At 41.3% G+C, this 18,067-nt stretch overlaps 1 long non-coding RNA gene across 1 annotated transcript in view; it reads right to left on the bottom strand.

The window, feature by feature from the left end:
- Positions 1-13,095: 13,095 nt before the first annotated feature.
- The window catches only part of LOC128119997 (uncharacterized), a 73,462-nt gene continuing 68,490 nt past the window's right edge, over positions 13,096-18,067 (bottom strand). The window contains exons 2-3 of the long non-coding RNA XR_008221742.1: positions 14,148-14,258; positions 13,096-13,356 (exon numbers count right to left, since the gene is read on the bottom strand). This is a non-coding gene — a long non-coding RNA (uncharacterized LOC128119997). The remainder of the gene's footprint in view (positions 13,357-14,147; positions 14,259-18,067) is intronic.

Genomic DNA, 18,067 nt, shown 5'->3' with positions numbered 1-18,067 from the left:
GAGGCTAGAAAAGTGATAGATGGGAAGAATGCCTTTTGTTGTAAAAGCAAAGTCATAATAAGGTTAGGGCACCGAACAAAGCCTGCTAAAATTAAAAATAAAGAGTAAAGAAATAATGGGAGCTAAATCACCAGCAAAGGAGCCCTTCAATTTCGCAAAATGGGTCTCCTAGTTAATTCCCTCCCTCAGATTTTCCTGAGGAGCACCCAGCCTTCTGTTGGTGTTAAAAGAAAACAATCCTCAATCTAGCAAGATGCCAGCCTTCCCCCCCCCTTTTTTTCTTCTGGCATTTCCTGTCCACTCTCAGAGGTGTGCTTTTTAAGACAGTTATGATAAACCGAAAATGTGACAGGAAACTGTTCCCTCCTACATTTTCCTAAAAGTAGCTGGTATGCACATATTTAGGTTTGCAAAATCAAATTGTACCCAAACCTCTCGGTGAGTCATACAATGCAACGCATCAAAATATAAATTATAACCAAGTGTAAAGTAGAAAAGATTTTAAGTCTACCATATAAGACTAAGATTGCACACGGTGGCAGATAAAGAGAAGAACCGTACGGGTTCTGCCGAAATTCTGGGAGTATCAGTGGATTGTAGCTACTAAGTGGTTTGAATGAGGCCATGCCTCACTATAGAAACAGCTCCACATTGAAAACATCACTTCAGTATTTTAAATAATCACTCATTTTATCTTTGATTGTATTTTTAAAATTAAGCCTTTCCAGAGGAAATAGTCTCAAGATTTCCATAAATAAATAGAATAGGTCATTGCAAACCCACAATGAGTTCTCTTGATCCCTCCTACAAGACAGAATTTGAGGCATGTTATTATCATCCCTTCCCCCCATCTCAATGAAACATTTTGCATCTAGTTTTTCTATGTCAACTTTTATCCATGAGTCTCACTGCTGAAGAGCCCAGCCTACCGCAGCAGCTCAGGGCACATTTCAACCTTCAATCACTTCATCTGAATGGGAAGCTATATGGAAGACGCAGGAGCTGCCCTTTTGTGTGCCTGAGCTGATTGTCCACTCCTCTCATGTGCTGGGACTATACCACATTACTGAATTACAGCCTCTTCCCTCAAAACGGTATTCAGGCTAACAGAAAAAGAAAGAAACAAAAGAAGATGCCACACATAAAATGAAAGTGTACTGAGGGCTTATGGGGGTGAAATGGAAGGAATTATAGATTCCAAAGGGTTTAAGACCCTTGCTCAAGATCCCACAAGAAAGCTTAGGGTTGAGTCCAAGCCTGCTGGTCTCTTAATGCGCTGTATACTTTTATAAGAAATACTGGTTTAGCTGTGCCCAGACTCCTGTGGCTTCCCATTACCCAACATTTGAGCACTAAGAAGAGAGTTGGGAGAGAAACTAAAAACAAGAATGGAATGGAGGTGGGGGGTAGGGCTGACCATAAGTCAAGCACTGTGCTGGTTTTGTTTTTGGTTTATTTGTTTTTAATACTCCCTTTCATCAACAACTCAAACTAACCCCAGCACTCAGGTATTGGTTGAGGAAAAGCAGCAAAGAGGTTAGCTTTCGTCCCTGAGACCTTACGCAGAGTAAGTGACAGATTCAGGATGGAAACGTAGCAGATCATGACCCTGAAGCAGACATGGTGTCCTGACATCACCCTGAAGATGAGTACCTTTTCCCAGAAATGTAAAAGCAAACTGATGTACCTTTTCTTCTCCAAATACAAAACAGGCCAAGTAATAAAAAAGAAGAAAAATAAGTGGACATACATCTACATTAATAAGTACCAGTGTTGCTGAAGAAGAAGCTAGTTTGGGTCTTCATCAGGACAAAAACAGCCTTGCAACACCCTTCCAAAGCTATTCCCCGCTGCTCCCTGGGCTGCCATCAAAGGAGAAGGAGAGAACTGGGGACACAGACCTGACCTCCCCCTGGCCCTGTAACTGGCACTGTAACATTCTAAAAATCATTCCAACACAAGGTAACTTCGTATGGGATGAGGCTGGATGGGAAGCCCGAGACACCCAGGGACTAATTCAGCTAAAGCTTAGATGAGAAATGAAGACAGAAAGGAAAAAGAAAATCCTCTCACTACGTCAAACTGGGATACATGGGCTGGTATCAAACTCATGCCGACGGAGAACCTAAATATTAACACGTTCTAAGACCTGGGAGTTTCCATCTAGAATAAACAAACAGAAAGATTTTTCAAAGTGTTCTGTGTGTGTATGTGCCTGTGCACATACCAATCTTGAAAAAAAATGCATTATATATATATATATATATATATATATATATATATATATATATATATATATATATATATATTCCATAGACATTTACTAAATATGTATTCCATATACATATTCCATAGAAAGATACTAAAAACGCAGTAATCATGACATTTTCCTAAGTCTTGAGCTCGGAGGTATTTCCAGTTAGAGGTCTGGACCCTGGTAGCACAAACTTTCCTAACAAAGGCTGCCACAGGTGTCTATTCACAATGGATGTGACCATGACCTCTTAACATTTATAGCTGCAAAGCCTAAGGGAGCTGATGTCAGCTTCCACATCTACGCCTGCCACTCCCTACTCAGAAAATCCCATTGTTAGCGAGCACAGGGCATAAGCAACTCTTCACGTAGCTCCATCCTAGGTGGAAGACCTGGGGCAGCTGTGTGAGGTGGGTCATGGTGGCCTTGGTCAGGAAGCCCAGACTCCTGTGTGTTTGCCAGCCCAGCTTGGTAACCAGCCTGTCAGAAAGGCAGGAATGCAGTAGGTATGAGAGCGAGGGTGTTGAAGCAGTACTGTTTACTGCACACATGAAAGTTCTTGTAAAATAAAAGGGTTAACTACTCCACATTATAGCCCTCTACAAAATACAAGAAAAAGCCGGGCGGTGGTGGTGGCGCACGCCTTTAATCCCAGCACTCGGGGGGCAGAGCCAGGCGAATCCCTGTGAGTTTGAGACCAGCCTGATCTACAGAGTGAGTTCCAGGACAGGCACCAAAATTACACAGAGAAACCTTGTCTAGAAAAACAAACAAAAAAAAAAGTACAGGAAAGTTCCCATTCCTTCCATACATTATAGAATTCCTAAGTATATGAGCCCAAGAGGTGCTGTTCCCGACCCAGCATCCTTCCTTGGTCTTACATTCCTGGCCTCATGCTTCCCTTATGTGTCAATTAGGTTTCAACATCCGCAAACTCTCACGTTTATATATGTGGGGACTTAACAAGATAGAACTGTCTCCAAGGCGCCGTTCACCATTATTTAAAGTCAATTCGTTCTCCTTCTTGACTTCTGTCAAGAACAGAGCTAATATTTATTTTCCTTTTCTTTTCCAGAGCAGCAGCCACTTTGAGATGGATGCTGTCAAGTTCTTCCCCCGGGAGAGGGGAATGGACAATATGTGTGGCACAAGGTTGGTGTGAACAGGGACTCTGTCCCTTTCTTTCCCACCTCACTAAATCATGGGAGACTATTTTATTAGTCATTTTAAGTCACACTTAATGTGAAGAACAGAAAAAAGAAAGTGATGGTAGGGTCCACGAAGGGCTGGGCTTGGGGTTTTGTGAGACTGCTAAGGAGTCGCCTGTCTGACTAGGGGTTTTAAGAACCAGTGTTTCATCATGATTTCATAATGTTTTCCTGCATTGCTATACCAGGATCCGTTTATTCTCTCACTTCTCCAATATTCTACATCAAGTATATGGTCATATAGAATATACCGGCAGTATTCTAAACAGCAAAGGAGGAAAGGGGGTACTGAATAAGAAGCATGACACCAAGAGTTCAGATACTATTGTGTGTGTGTACGTATGTATACATGTGTATTGTGTGTGTATATGTGTGTATGTGTATGTATAAGTGTACATGTGTATACATATGAGTATGCATATGTGTATGTATATGTGTATGTGTATTGTGTGTATGTATATGTGTATGTGTATGCATATGTGTACACATATGTATATGTATATAAATGTGTGCGTGTATACATATATGTATATATGTGTTTATATGTATATCCATATGTATATGTGTGTGTGTATGTGTTTATGTATACATATATGTATATGTATACTTGCAAGAAGCCTTGTAAAACAGGAACAATTGTGGCAGTGGTATGGAGTAGAGCTGAAATGGAGGGAAGGGGTCCCGAGTTACTTCAAGAGGAAAGTCCACGAGAACAAATTTTCAGATTTCATGGGAGCCCCCATTGCTTGTAGTTACAAAACTGGGGAGGAGACTTTCCAAAGGCTTTAGGATTTTGTCACAGCTGAGCTAAGAAGCAAATGAGATCAAACGAGGGGAATGTGGTTCTGGTTCATAGACAAGGCAACAAAATGCAGTCTCACAGGGGAAGGGGGCAGATTTGACGGTCCCTAGACTGGGAGAAACAAAGAATCACTCTGTTGCCCCTTGAATAAGTGCTACTAGTTGGAAGTATTCAAATCTATGTCTCCAAGATGTTTTCAGCATATGATGTCTGCTAACATGGAATTCTCAACAAGTACCAAAGAATATGTATTATGACTACTTTTTTTTTATTTTTTATTTTTTGAGACAGGGTTTCTCTGTGTATCCCTGGCTGTCCTGAAACTCATTTTGTAGACCAGGCTGGCCTCGAACTCACAGAGATCCACCTGCCTCTGTCTCTCAAATGCCTGGCGACTCCTTTTTATAGTTAGGTATCTTAGTCACTGCTCTATTGCTGTGAAGAGACACTATAACCATGGCAACTCTTATAAAAGAAAACATTTAATTGGGGCTGGCTTACAATTCCAGAGGTTTAGTCCATTCTCACCACGGCAGGAAGCAGGGTGGCATGCAGGCAGACCTGGTGCTGGAGAAGGGGCTGAGAGTTCTACATCTGGGTCTGCAGGTAGCAAAGGAGAGACATTCTGGACTTGGAGTGGGCCTTTTGAAACCTCAGAACCCACCCCAATGACACACTTCCTCCGACAAGGCCACACGTCCTAATACTTTCAGATAGCGCTCCTCCCTGGTGACCAAGTATTCAAATCTGTGAGCCTATGGGGGCCACTGGAGTAGCCATTACATTCAGGAAGCCAAGGCCCAGGGAGGATCCTTTTCCAGAGTTGTATGAGCCATGGATCCTGCCTCAATCTTGTCTTCTTTTATGCTTGATGCTTACATCTTTTCTCTTTGTTTCTTTTCTTGTCTTTTGCAGTGATTGAACCCAGGCAGACATGCATTCTACCACTGAGCTGGATCTCCAGCCGTTTTTAACAAAAATGGTTATTCTGAGGCAAGGTCCCCCTGAGTTACTCAGGCTAGTCTTGGACTCACCATGGAGTCCAGCTCAACCTTAAACTCATGATCCTCTTGCTTCAGCCTCTCCAGAAGGTGGAATTGCAGTCTCGTGCCACTGGTCAAGCTATGTAAACCATCTTTAAAGGTGTGATCTGAGTTGCTTATCCCCATTTACTCTTTAGCAGAATATAATCTGACTTGCTTCCTTCTGGCTCTCAACAATAGACACAAAGGTCCTTCAAGAGACATCAGTACTAACCTCTTAACTTCCCGTTCCAGTGGCCTGCTGTTATCCTCACTCAGCCTCCTTTCCCTGAGGGTTCATAATGTTTACATTCCCTGTAAGTTGCTCCTACTTTGTCCTCCATCCTTTTAGCTAACTCAGCTACTTCTTCCACTGGGGACAGCAGTCGGCTCTGTCCTTCACCAGCTCCCATCCTGATTCCAGCACTAAGGAAGGAGTCTCCATGAGACTGGACATGCAGGATGTATAGAAGGCCATCGCTTAGAATAGTCTTTAGGCTGTCCACACGTTCTCTCAAGATTTCAGTAGCAGCGCTTTGAATGTAAAACCCCCCATAGGCTTGTGTTTGAACACTACCTCCCCCTTGCTGGTGATGCTGTTGTGGTGGGTTGTGGCGTGTTTGGAACTTCACTAGAAGCAGGCCTTAAGGGTGGTGACCCAGCCCTCCTTCTGGTCCTGCCTTCTGCTTCCTGGTCTGCCGAGATGTGAGAACTCTAACACACACACACACACACACACACACACACACACACACATGCCTGCCCTGACTGGGACCATAGGTGGAGACCTCAAGCCAAAGTAAACGCTTCCTCCCTCCAGCTCCTTCTGTCAGGTGATTAGCATCGTCCCGAGGAAAGAAACCAATATCCTAATTATCCCGATACATTCCATACTTTGTGGGCCGATGAAGCAAGAGCTACATTGTCCGTTCCTTCAATGCCTAGGAAATTTAACCAAAACTACTTAAGAAATGGTAGTTCGTTCCGGTGCCCCCTGTCCCGTGGGCTTTGTCTCCCTCTCTCCTGCTTCCAAAAGAGGCCCTACTCCAAATAACTGCTTCTCCCACCTTAAAAAAGAAAAAAAAAGAAAGTTCTTTTGTATCTATAGATTGAAAATCATGGAAAGAGAAGCTGGAGAAGCAGAAGAGGAAGAAAAAAGAAAGAATGGCAGAGATAGTATGGGTGTCCGTGAAGTAGCAATTTGGGGGAAGCACAAAAAGCGGCTGTAGCTTAGGATCCAGGCCTAATCACTACGCAGAACCAATTGGGACTCTGGTGAAGACTGAGCAGTCCAGCACAGTCAGGTGTACGGAGGCAGGGGCATCACCAGGGAATCAGGCAAGCTTGACTACATCACATGTTGAAGGGAGAAAGGGGCGTTTAGATTGTGGCCTCTACGTTGTACAAGGATGTCCTTTCTTTGATTCTTTCCATTTAGAAATGCCGACACATGGCCTCACTGACTGATTCCACGTCAACTATTAGGTAACCCACTGAATGGTAAAATGGCTGTCTATGGAATCATGCCCCTTCTTAACATGATATGTATTTTCTCCCTCAATCTTTACAATAATCCCATGTAGCAGGAGCTGGAATTATATTGTTTGCAAGGAAGACAAGAATCTTGTCAGGAAAAAAGAGGAGGAATTTCATCCAGGGTCATCTGCCACTTCAAGCACTGTTCTTAAGCAACAGTATCGCCTCTCAATGTGATGTTCTGGCACCATTTGTCATCAGGGAAATGCAAATGAAAACCACCCGTTAGAATGATTGCAGGCAAGGCTGGCAGCCCCGCGCGTGCATAGAGATGAAGAACAACTGGAATACTCATATGTTTCCGATGAAAGAGGAAAAGGCTTAAAAAAAAAAAAGTGAAAGACTGTTTAGCAATCACTAATCAGTTTAAATACATGTTTGTCTGTTGGCATTCACAATCTCACTCCTATTATATTTACCCAAGAAAAATGAAAATTTTCCATGCAAATATCTCTATAACAATGTCCTCAGTGGCTTCCATTGTGGTAGTCTCTAACAGGAACAGCTTAGGTGTGAAAAAAATGGAAAAGCCAATGCTAATAAGCACCTTTATTTGGAATGTTTAAAAACACAAAGGAAGAAGCTGAATAAACCCATAAATGCACAGCTTAAATGCATCTTCCAGATAAAGCATTGTGAACAAAAGCCGGGCACAGAGAGTCTTTGCTGTATGATTCCATTTCTATAAAGTTCTCAGATTAAGAAACCTAACCCATGGCTTCGCAAAAAGGGAAATGAATCGTGAGTCAGTGGCAGTTTCTTCTCAGGGCCAGAGGGTCTGGCTTAGAGGAGATACAGGAGCACTTCCTGTCGTGAGAAAAACTGTAGATTTCCTATATCTTGATGCCGTGAGGATTGCATAATTGTATGCACTGGTGGAGACTGTAGTTAAGATCATAGCACCTTAATGTGTGTGATTTCCATCTCAAAAAAAGAAAAAAACTAAAGAAATAGAGCTGTGGAGATAACTAGGTCATAAAATGCTCACCATGCAAGCACAAGGGCCTGAGTTTAACCCCCAACACCTATGTAAAAAGCCAAATCCAGAGATGCATGCTTGTAATCCACCAGTGAGTTGGAAACAAGAGGAGGACCCCTGGAGCTTGCAATTAGCAATGTGGTCAAATCTACAAACTCTAGGTTCGTGGAGAGAACCTTATTAAAAAATAAGGAAGCAACCAGACATGTGTTGTGCGCCTTTAATCCCAGCACTTGTTTGGGAGGCAGATTTCTGTGAGTTCAAGGCCAGGCTGGTGTATATAGTGAGACTGTGTCTCAAAGCAAGAGGGGAAGAGAGAGAGACAGAGACAGAGACAGAGACACAGAGAAAGAAACAGAGATGCAGAGAAAGAGACAGAGACAGAGAGAATTTTCCTCTGTCACAGTTTCAGCTGAGTTCCACCAGCAATCACATAAACTCCAAAAAGTTCTCTGAGCCTCAGATGAAATTATAATCCCAGCTAGATGTGACACTTGCCTGGATGCCATCACCCAGCACTTAGGAGGCAGAGGCTGGAAGATGAGATGTTCAACAACACCTTCGGCTACAGAGTAAGTCTGAAGCCAATCTGGGCTACCTGTGACACTGTAGAACTCACAGCACTCTTGGCTGTCCATTGTTCCAAGCCACTGACCAGCCTGCACGCTAGATTAGAAATGGATGAACCCCGTTTCTCCTTCTCTCTTCATTCCTTCCAACATTCCAAGCACTCTGGCCTTTTCCCTTTTCTCGGTTTCCTAGTTTAAACGTTCAGTGACGTGGATCTTCGAGGACTAGTCACTTCTCCTGGAACCACTTATCGTTGATGTTCATGGAATACTATTGCTGCTTCCAGACCAGCTTAGCCTTCCCTAATTAACAGTGGAGCCCATCCCTCCCTGCTCAGTACTCCCTCTTCTCTGTCCTCTCCCCATCTACCTCCCCTTGAGTTGACAAGAACTTACAGTCATCACATTCATAACACCTAAACTAGCCCAATGCTCTGCCCCTAGTAGCCTCACAGCCACTCCATAAATAGTTAATAGGCTCATAAACATATTGTTTCTCACTAAAATGCTCCGGGAATTTATTCAGTATTTATCCTCAGAGCCTCATACAGCTGCTGTACCATGAATAAGGCATGTCTCCTGTCTGTTCTCAGAAGAGTAAGATTCACATGCCACCAAAACTTACAAGAACACGACCTCTGTCTCATATGCTCTGTGGGGTAGGTCAAAGGGTTCAGACTCAGGGAGGCTCAGAAATGTGCCATCTCTCTCTCTTCCAGCCTCACTGTATACTTGAAGGAGCAACATCTTTCCATCATTATCAAGAAGGTAGGGATAAGAAAGGATTGTTTGTGAGCCAATTATCACGTGAAATATGTGAAAATGATTACAGGAAAAGGTGGGTCCCGGATGGGGAGAGGGTGTTGACAATGTCAGCTTTGTTCTGAGGCTCTGGATGGTAGGGTCGAGGGAGACATGGCACATTTTTGCTTGATGGGGGTGTGTGGTGCAGCTCGCAGGAGTCAGCTCAGCCGTTAGTGTGAAACCCAAGGAAACTGCCCTGCCACAGCTGATGTGAGCACTCCCAGCTGCCCTGAGTTGTGAATCAGACACCCACATCCTGTGGTCTCAGGCTCACTCTTGTCCTCCTTTTACAAGCTATATCAAAGAGTCGATGCCTGATGTCTCCAGAAGATGTCTGTTGCTTTTTAGCAGAAAGAAAATGTATGTGCGCGTTCTGCAGAAGTCCACCAAATGTGGCCCAGCCTCATTTCCCCCCAGTGCTTGGAAGCCTGAGCCAGAGAACAAACAGTAACTCCACACACTACATCATTTGGTATCAATTAAGCACTGTTCTCTTTGAAGACATGGCATCTATTTAGTTTGAGCCAATATCATTCAAGTAAACTTACAAAGAATTATAAAGTGTTTATTAATATTAAACTTGACTTCAACACTAAACCAATTAGACATTTTGTTCTGGCTGATTCTCTGAGCTTACAAAAGCTTATATTGTGGATATAAAGTTCTGATTATGCTTGACATGGTTCCATGTTTTTGAACTTTATCCATTTGCTTTCTCAGGCTAAAATAATAATCAGACCACTGGATCAATGTAGTTCTTCATATTTACTCTTTTTTTTTTTCAATTGAAGATTTTTGGCTCTGGTGGGGAGGAGAGAAAAGAAAAGACAGTAGAAAATGAATTGAAATTAAATCAAGGCTCAGGAGAAATTTATTGTGTCTCTCTAGTTTGAAATATCCGTTCTGTTCATGTGGCTTTCAATCACTTATGGACAGATCCCTGGTGATCTTCGGCAGAGTCACAGACAAATACCTCACTTGGTAGTCATCTCAATGAGGTGTTAAGGGCGTCCTTCTTGGGTGCTCTTGAGTTTGTTGAAGCTGGCGCGTGGCTTGGCAAAAAGGTCTCTGTTGAGATGGAGAAAGGCTGTGATGTTTCCCGTCCACTGCAAACTTCAGCTAATGTTTGTTCCTCACCTAGTCTGACTTCCTTAAGCCTGGCCTAATTTTGTTTCAGACCTCACATTGCCCTTTCATATTAACTTCCTAGAATAAAGATATTGCAGAGTTGGATGAGGTGTCAGAGGTAAGGTTATATCACATCACCAGTTTCTCAACATGTACTCTGGATTTCAGCTGGTGGATGCTTATGAAGCTGCTATTGACGTTCCTCATTAAATACAACAGAGATAGTTTGTAAAACTATGCTCAAGAATGTCATGTGGAACATTCTGTATTTCATTTCTGTTCACATGATATGAACTTTATTAGCGTGATTTTATACTAAATTATAAACTGGTTAAAGCATGTGATAGCAAAGAGTGTAAACAGGGGCAAAAAGGAAGCAGGCAACCCCTAATTTCTGGCAGTTCATTTCTAAAACCAACTGGCTAATCAATAAATACCATGACATCTTCATTCATTCAGTATTAATGCCCCTTTGAGAAACATGGATACCAACAAGACATTTTAAGTCCCCCTAAGGTGATATTTGTGATAGTACAGATTTAGAAACAGTCTTATTTTTGTTTCTGAAACTTTTGTTTTATTAAGTTCTGTCTCCGCTGTTGTGTTGAATGATTCAAACTGAATAAATGAAGTACTGTATGATTATGAATTGAAAATTTTTCAAACTGAATAGGATAGGAAGAAAGATAGAAAACAGTATGATAATATGGCTTTGAATCATTCATATACTAGGTTCAACTACATATTCAACTCTTAAGGAAAAGAACTGAATTATAGACTACCACATAAGAATCCAAGGAGGTGCCAAAGACCATTTAAGAAAAGATATTTGATTAAACACTCCATAACTACTCTTTAAACCTCTAAAATTGGATGGCTCTCCATTTTGTTTTTATGTTCATACTTTATGGAGTCTTGTGCTTATTTTCGGGATCACCAATATATAAAAGAAGACATTAACACCCAATCTTTGGAGGAGCAACTTTGAGATTAGATGGCTCTTGGTTGATTCCAGGTCTTTCCTCTACTCAACTCAGATGACCAGCTATTTGTGAGCATGTTTTCTCTTCTAGAAAATAAAGATCATCAAATGTGTTTTCTTAAGCGTTGTTTGTGAGGAGGGAAAGATGTCACATTTTTTGGATGTGAAAAGACCTTGTCATGGTAACTGGCCTGTTTGTGACTACCCTTTTGTGACTGGGCTTCTGAATATAGTCCCTAAATTAGAGTATAGCCACTGAATGCAAGTAATATACTCATGTTAAGCTGGTAAGCCAGGGAACAGGGAGATTGGTCTGAATTTAAAGAGAGAAGATTCACTCTCTTAGCCACATGCCATTGTGGCTTGAATATGAAGTTACCCCCACAGGCTCATGTGGTTGAATACCTAGGACATGGTTCAATGTCTGGAGATAGTACAGCCTTTGAGAGTGTAGCCTGGCCAATGACCACAGGTCATTGCTGGTGGGTCCTGAATGTCATATCCATCTTGGATAACCCAAACTATCTCTGCGCTGCCTGATCTGCCAAGATATGTCCAAGCCATGCTACACATTTCCTGCATCACAGACCAAGCTACCCCAGATGCCATTCCCTTCTCAGCAGAATGGACTGACACCACCAGAACTACAAGTCCAAAGATATCTTCCACCCTCAGGTTATCCCTGTTCAGTAGTTTGTCCAGAGACAAGAAAGGTAGCTAATCTATATGTGACCCAGATCCCATGACCTACAGACCCACATCCAACAAGCCCTCTGGCTCACCCAAGTGAAGAGTAAGTATAGAGGTAGTCTATAATAGTCAGGATTCTCTAGAGAAACTGAATCAATTGGATATGTACACATAGACAGAGATTTAGTTCCAGGAATCTGTTCATGTAACTACAAGGTCAGGCAAGGCCAAATTCTACACTGTAGGCCAGTAGGACAGAAATGCAGGGAGGCGCTAATGCTGTTTAGGTCAGAATGTTGCCTGCTAGAGAATCCCATTAGTTTTTTTTTTCTAATAAAGCCTTCATCTGATTGGATGAGACCTGCCTTCACCTGATTGGATGAGACCCAGCCACATTACAAGGGGGTGGGGTAGGGGTGGATCTGCCTTACTCAATATGAACTTACTCAAATGTCAATCTCCTCTAGACATACTCTTAGAGAACCAGCTAAAATAATGGCTGACCAAATGCCTGGGCACAATGGCTTAGCCCCACTGAGATACAAGATTAATAGCCACACATTTCATCACATCCTCAACAGATCACAAAGAATAAAATGGTCAGGATTTCCAGTTTCAGAATGAGGCAGAAATGTATTCAAACCCTGAAAAAACTGTATAAACTTTCGGACATTTTCAATGGAACTGAGAGATCTCAGTATAAGGTTGTGAGTATTGCTAAAAGAAGAATTAGTGATACAGATGAGATTCCAGCCCTGATTTATACCTGGCATGTAGTGTGTATGCAGTAGCTGAAGTATCCTTTCTTCATGAAAACAAAATAAGAAGCTCAGTTGAAAGAAGATGAGGGTGGAAGCCTTGCTAGTTGGCACACGGTTTGTCTCAAATTGGATTTCCTTTAAGAAATGGCTTTAAAAAAAAAAAAACTTGTTAAGATGTAATAAATAAAATACTCCATTTTCAGACTTTTAAAACGTGCTTCCCAACCAGTTCCACTTCCTGGGCTTTTTCCCTCTTCTCAGTCACATACTGCTGTTTTCTTTTGCACATTTTTTTTTTGTCTCATTGAATTGCCAGGTGTAGGTCAGTAGATGTCACAGGCATAACAAAGAAAAGGAAAAGCTTTTTCTGCTTCTATTCCTGTAAGCAGAGAAATTACTCACTGTTTTTCTCAGAAAAGTGGCCAAGTAAGTGAGCTGTGCCAATGAACTTCTCCCCAAGTAGAATTCAGATGGGGATGCTGTTAAAGTGTTTGAACAGAGATGTGTTAGTTCGTCTTTCAAATGAGCTGTGACTGTGCTCTCCACATGCTGGTCATTGGACCCTTAGATGCGTAACATGTACAGTTCATTCCACTGCTCTGGAATATCCTAGGTTTTGACCTGTTTGTACACAAATAAGTCAGCAGCTCTCACTGACATGCACAAGGAACAATACATCCCAATCAACACCCTTAGAAAATCAGCCACATGTGAAGGACAGCCGTGCATAAGACACGTTAAGTTTAACCTTAGCTCAAGTTTGCTATAATTCCAAAAGACATCACTCATAGATGAAAAGTTCAATCAACAAATCATGATAATTCTCAGGAACTGTGAAGCACAAAATAGTCACACCTATGACATGGACAACAAAGACTACTAGAAAAAAATCTCAAAATCAGAACCATGGGGTCAGAGCCATATCCAACACTATTTGTATTTTTGTGCTGTCCAGTTGAAAAGTCTTTGGGTGAGACAGGAGTCTCCATGCTCAATACTCCAGTTGATGTTAATTGTAAGGAAGTCAGTTCACCTTTCTGGGGTTCATTATTCACCCTAGTGTCAGGATCCTTGTCACCATCATCTGAAAGTACTTTGCACAACTAATGTAGGCTGGCAGATCTGACAAATAGTAGCTAGTGTTTGTTATGACCTAAGTGTGTGTCAGGCGCTATTATGAGTGTGTCTTCACTGTGTTTCTCACTTAGTTTTCACAATGTCATGGTGAAGGTGGAATTATTATGTTCTTATGACACGACAAAATTGAGATGAACTAGCTGAACGGGGTCAAAGCCCGTAAGAGGCACTAAATTCAGACTTCAGACCCAGGCAGGCCAGCTCCAGGAGTCTTCACTAATCTCTACCACCTCCAGGTTAAAGGCTTAAGGGACTGCTAAATTTGGAAAACTTACCCTGGTTCATTTTGCCAAAGAAGAGACTGAAATCCAGGGTGCAAGGTTGTCATCCAAACTGTAGGCACAAGATGTTTTGTTTTGAACATCCATGTCAACTATTTCTTCTCTCTGGGGAAACAATGACATGAAAATAACTTTTCGTGACTTGGAAACAAGAGTGGACCGTGAGATTAAGGCAGGAACAGTAAATGTGACTGATCACAGGGCTGATAGAGACAGAACAGGGAAGTCAAGAATGGAATAAACAGCCTTGCGGAGATGAAGATTTCATTTCTTAGTTTGCATTTTTCTCCATTTTATTCTAGAAGTTTCTGGGGCTCTGAGCTAGCACTAGAACTCAGTCCATTGAAAATGCCACTGTCTGCTTTTGACTTGAGCTGAAGTCCAAATCCCTGGCTGATAGAAATTATCAGGCAGGACACGGTAAGCTATGTCATGATTAGTTTAAGAAATGGGCCTTTATTTTTCTTCCTGCTATACTTTATTTTCTTCCTGTTCTGAGTCCTCTTTTTTTTTTTTTTTTTTTTTTTTTTTTTACTTGCTACCATAGATGCAATGAGAAATACTGAACACTAATGAGGCACACTTAAAAAAAAAAAAAAACCTCCAGTGACAGAAGCTTGCATGGGGTGAATTATTAGACCATAGAAAGTATGAACTGGTTGAGACAGTTTTCATTCCCTTTTCTGTTTGCTCTGTGGAGTGCTGGCGACGGAACCCTCCTGGATGTTAGGTAGGTGCTCTGTGGCTCAACCCTGAAGGCTGATCCTTTTGTATTGTGAACGAGACCAACAATAGTCAACTGTCTCTGAGTGTTAGCCAAGCTAGCCCAGTTGGTGGTTGGATCAAGTCACTTTGGAAATTTCTATATTCCATATTCTAAATTTAAAAAAAAACACTCAAAAAAGAGAAATAAATACCTGGTTCATTTTTACAACCCAGGACATAGGTGATCTGACTAATATATTGCCTTACATGGAGAAGAAGAAAAAAAATTAAATCACTTACAATATGAAAACACACTTTTAAAATTTTCCCTTCAAACTAAAATCCTGAGAAAAATAAAGGCTTGTGCTGGAATAATTGATTAATTCAGTTTTTTAAAATTATGTCTTTTGGGTTCTACTGGAATCCTGAGGAAGATGGAAGACTTGTGTTAGAATCATTTGATCGATTCAGTGTCTTAAATACGTCTATTCAGTACTATCCCCCAAAAACAGGAGACGGAAATCCATAATACCCATCATGCCACCATTTCACAACTTGACACGGAAATACTGATATACTCAAAGTTTCCTTCTGTTGCAGACTTCTTTTTTTTTTTTTTAAACTATATTTATCATTGGGCCATGATGACCAGAAACTGAGTTTAAGTCAGACTGACCCGTCTGTAATCGTACATCTTCTGAGAGGGAAGTGAGAGTGTGGTAATCGTTAGGACCATTTTACCATGAATAGCCAAGCTGTGTTTATCACCAGCCTAATAGGGAGTCGTTCAGTGAGCCGTATTCTTGATTTCATCACTCCCTAGGGAAAGATTTCCACTTGGTCACATCTGCAGCTCTGTCAAAGTGACGGACGGGCCTTGTGCCATCAAAATGCTCAGTATAAATGAGAATAGCTACTTTATTAAATTCCTAGTATGGGTAGGCAATTACATAGATCTTCCCATGTAATCTTCACAGGACTTTAGGAAGAAATCACACACTCATCATTGTGCTGATGGGGAAACTGAGGTCTTGTGAATTTGAATAGCTTGCTTAATGGTGGTGTTTGTTTCACGATGGTTACAACCACCATTTCTGTATCCCAGGGTTTTTTGGCTTGAACCTGCAAGCATGTCATAGCATAGTTAGAAGCTGACTGTGTCTCACAGTGAGCCACCTTTAATTCACTGACATGTTAATACCCACTTGTGGTTTCTGAGAAGGTAAAAAATAGCTCTGATACACCAGACATGACATTGAGCCTTTCAAATAATATACTTTGATATGTTGCCTGGGAATGTTGAGACGGTAGAAATATGCTTTAAAGAAAACTTTCCACATGCGATGTAAATAAAGAATGGACCTGAGATTTGAACCTCTGCATTCATTAAATGATCAGTACTCAGTGGATGTAAAAAGAGAGGCATCAAGAAGCTCCTTCCTTAGTCAGAATTAAATGACTAAGCAAGTCTCACAATGGTAGGGATTTGCTAGTCACAGAAAGCCAGACAGACAGGTTACCACTGCATAATGGAATGTGTGCCCAAGATGTAATTCGGCTGCTTAAGAGTCCTCATGTGGCAAACCTCTTGCTTTTCCCAGGAGTCCTGTAACAAGATGGGCTATCCCTGCTCTTTAGAAAACCAAGAGAATATAAGCATGGAAATGCACTGATTTCCAATGAACCGTATGTTGTTTTAAAGCAACATTCTCAGCCAGTTTGACATGAAATATGACATCTCATGTGTGCCCTTCCTAATGAACTGCACACCACCATCTATCCATCACCTGCTTGGGTCCATTCATTTCTTCCTTTTTCTCCACAGTCTTTGTGTTAAACCTTGAGCTGTGTCAAACTGGTCTCAGAAGAGTCATCAGGTGCTGGGTATATATAAATATATATATTTTTAAATAAAGCATTCAAAAGGGAAAACACGCTTTCAAGATCCTAAACCATTAATATTCACATACACATACAGATGCAAAAAAAGCAAATGGAAAAGACTTTAATCAGAGCCGTGCTGAGACGGGTACGAAGTATTAGGCTGACAAGAGACTATTTTTCTAAATTTTATCTAATGCTTTTTATGAAAAGCTTTTGAAAAATCCATTCTGTATAAATCCAAAGAATGAGTAATTATCTTATTTTTGAAAGCATGTGACTTAAACACACAAATCTGTTCAAAGACTTTAAAACAATAGAAACATTCTTGTGTTGCCTCTAGAATATATTCAAAGCCTACTTTTAGAAAATTCTGTTTAGCCTCTTATACTTGAAGGCTTGATTTAATATCTCGACTTCTGAAAATGAAGCATAACATTTAAATCTTAGCCCACAATTGAGAGTAAGCTCATTCCCATGCTACAGTTTCTCAGTTAGGGAAGTAGTTTTAAATGTCCCATAGGCCTGCCTTCAATTCTGAGATTCCTTTATTATTTTCATTTTAATCGAAACAAATGTACCCTGGTGTACCACAGACCTCAGACACCACACCACTATTTCATGGGATAGATGTTATGAAACTCGTATAATGTCTGGCGGGTTTCCATTATGAAAGGCTTCTAGAAAGAGGGCTTGGCTCAAAGCAGCCACATCTGTATTGAAGCCTCTCAATTGTGGGGAGAATAATTTGCATTGTTGCATTTATCCAACCATCTTATCAATTTTTAAAAAGCCATTTTAAAAATTTTATTGAATTTTTTTCTCATACAATATATTTTGATCATTCTTTCCTCCCCCCAGCTCTTCTCTGATCCTCCTCCCCAACTCGCTACCCACCCAAGTTCATATTTCTTTCTCTAAAAAGGATAAAAGGAAAACATGGGTTCTGCTTTGTGTTGTCCAACTACTCATGAGCATGGGGCCTGTGCTGTACTGTGGTTGAGAGACACACAGATACTTCTTCAGAGAAAACTGATTTTTCCCTTTCCCAGCAGATGTTAATTGCAAATAGCATCTTAGTTAGGGGTGGGATTTTGTGTCTCCTTCCCTTTATCAGTACTGGGGTTTTGTCCTGTTTGGCCCTGTGTGGGTCATGTGTATGCTGTCAGGGTCTCTGTGAGTTCATATGTGTTATTTGTCTTGTTGTGTCTGGAAGATGTGGTTTTCTTGGAGTCATCCACCACCTCAGGATCCTACAGTCTTCCTGCCTTCTCCTCTGCATAGACCCCTGAGCCTTGAGGGAAGGGATTTGATAAAGACATCCTATT

This window comes from Peromyscus californicus, unplaced genomic scaffold (genome assembly GCF_007827085.1).
Source record: "Peromyscus californicus insignis strain IS unplaced genomic scaffold, ASM782708v3 Scaffold_24__1_contigs__length_46423439, whole genome shotgun sequence".
In the NCBI taxonomy this organism is placed as follows: domain Eukaryota; kingdom Metazoa; phylum Chordata; class Mammalia; order Rodentia; family Cricetidae; genus Peromyscus; species Peromyscus californicus.
Note: the sequence above shows the minus strand (reverse complement) of the source record. Positions and strands in the feature narration are given on the sequence as shown.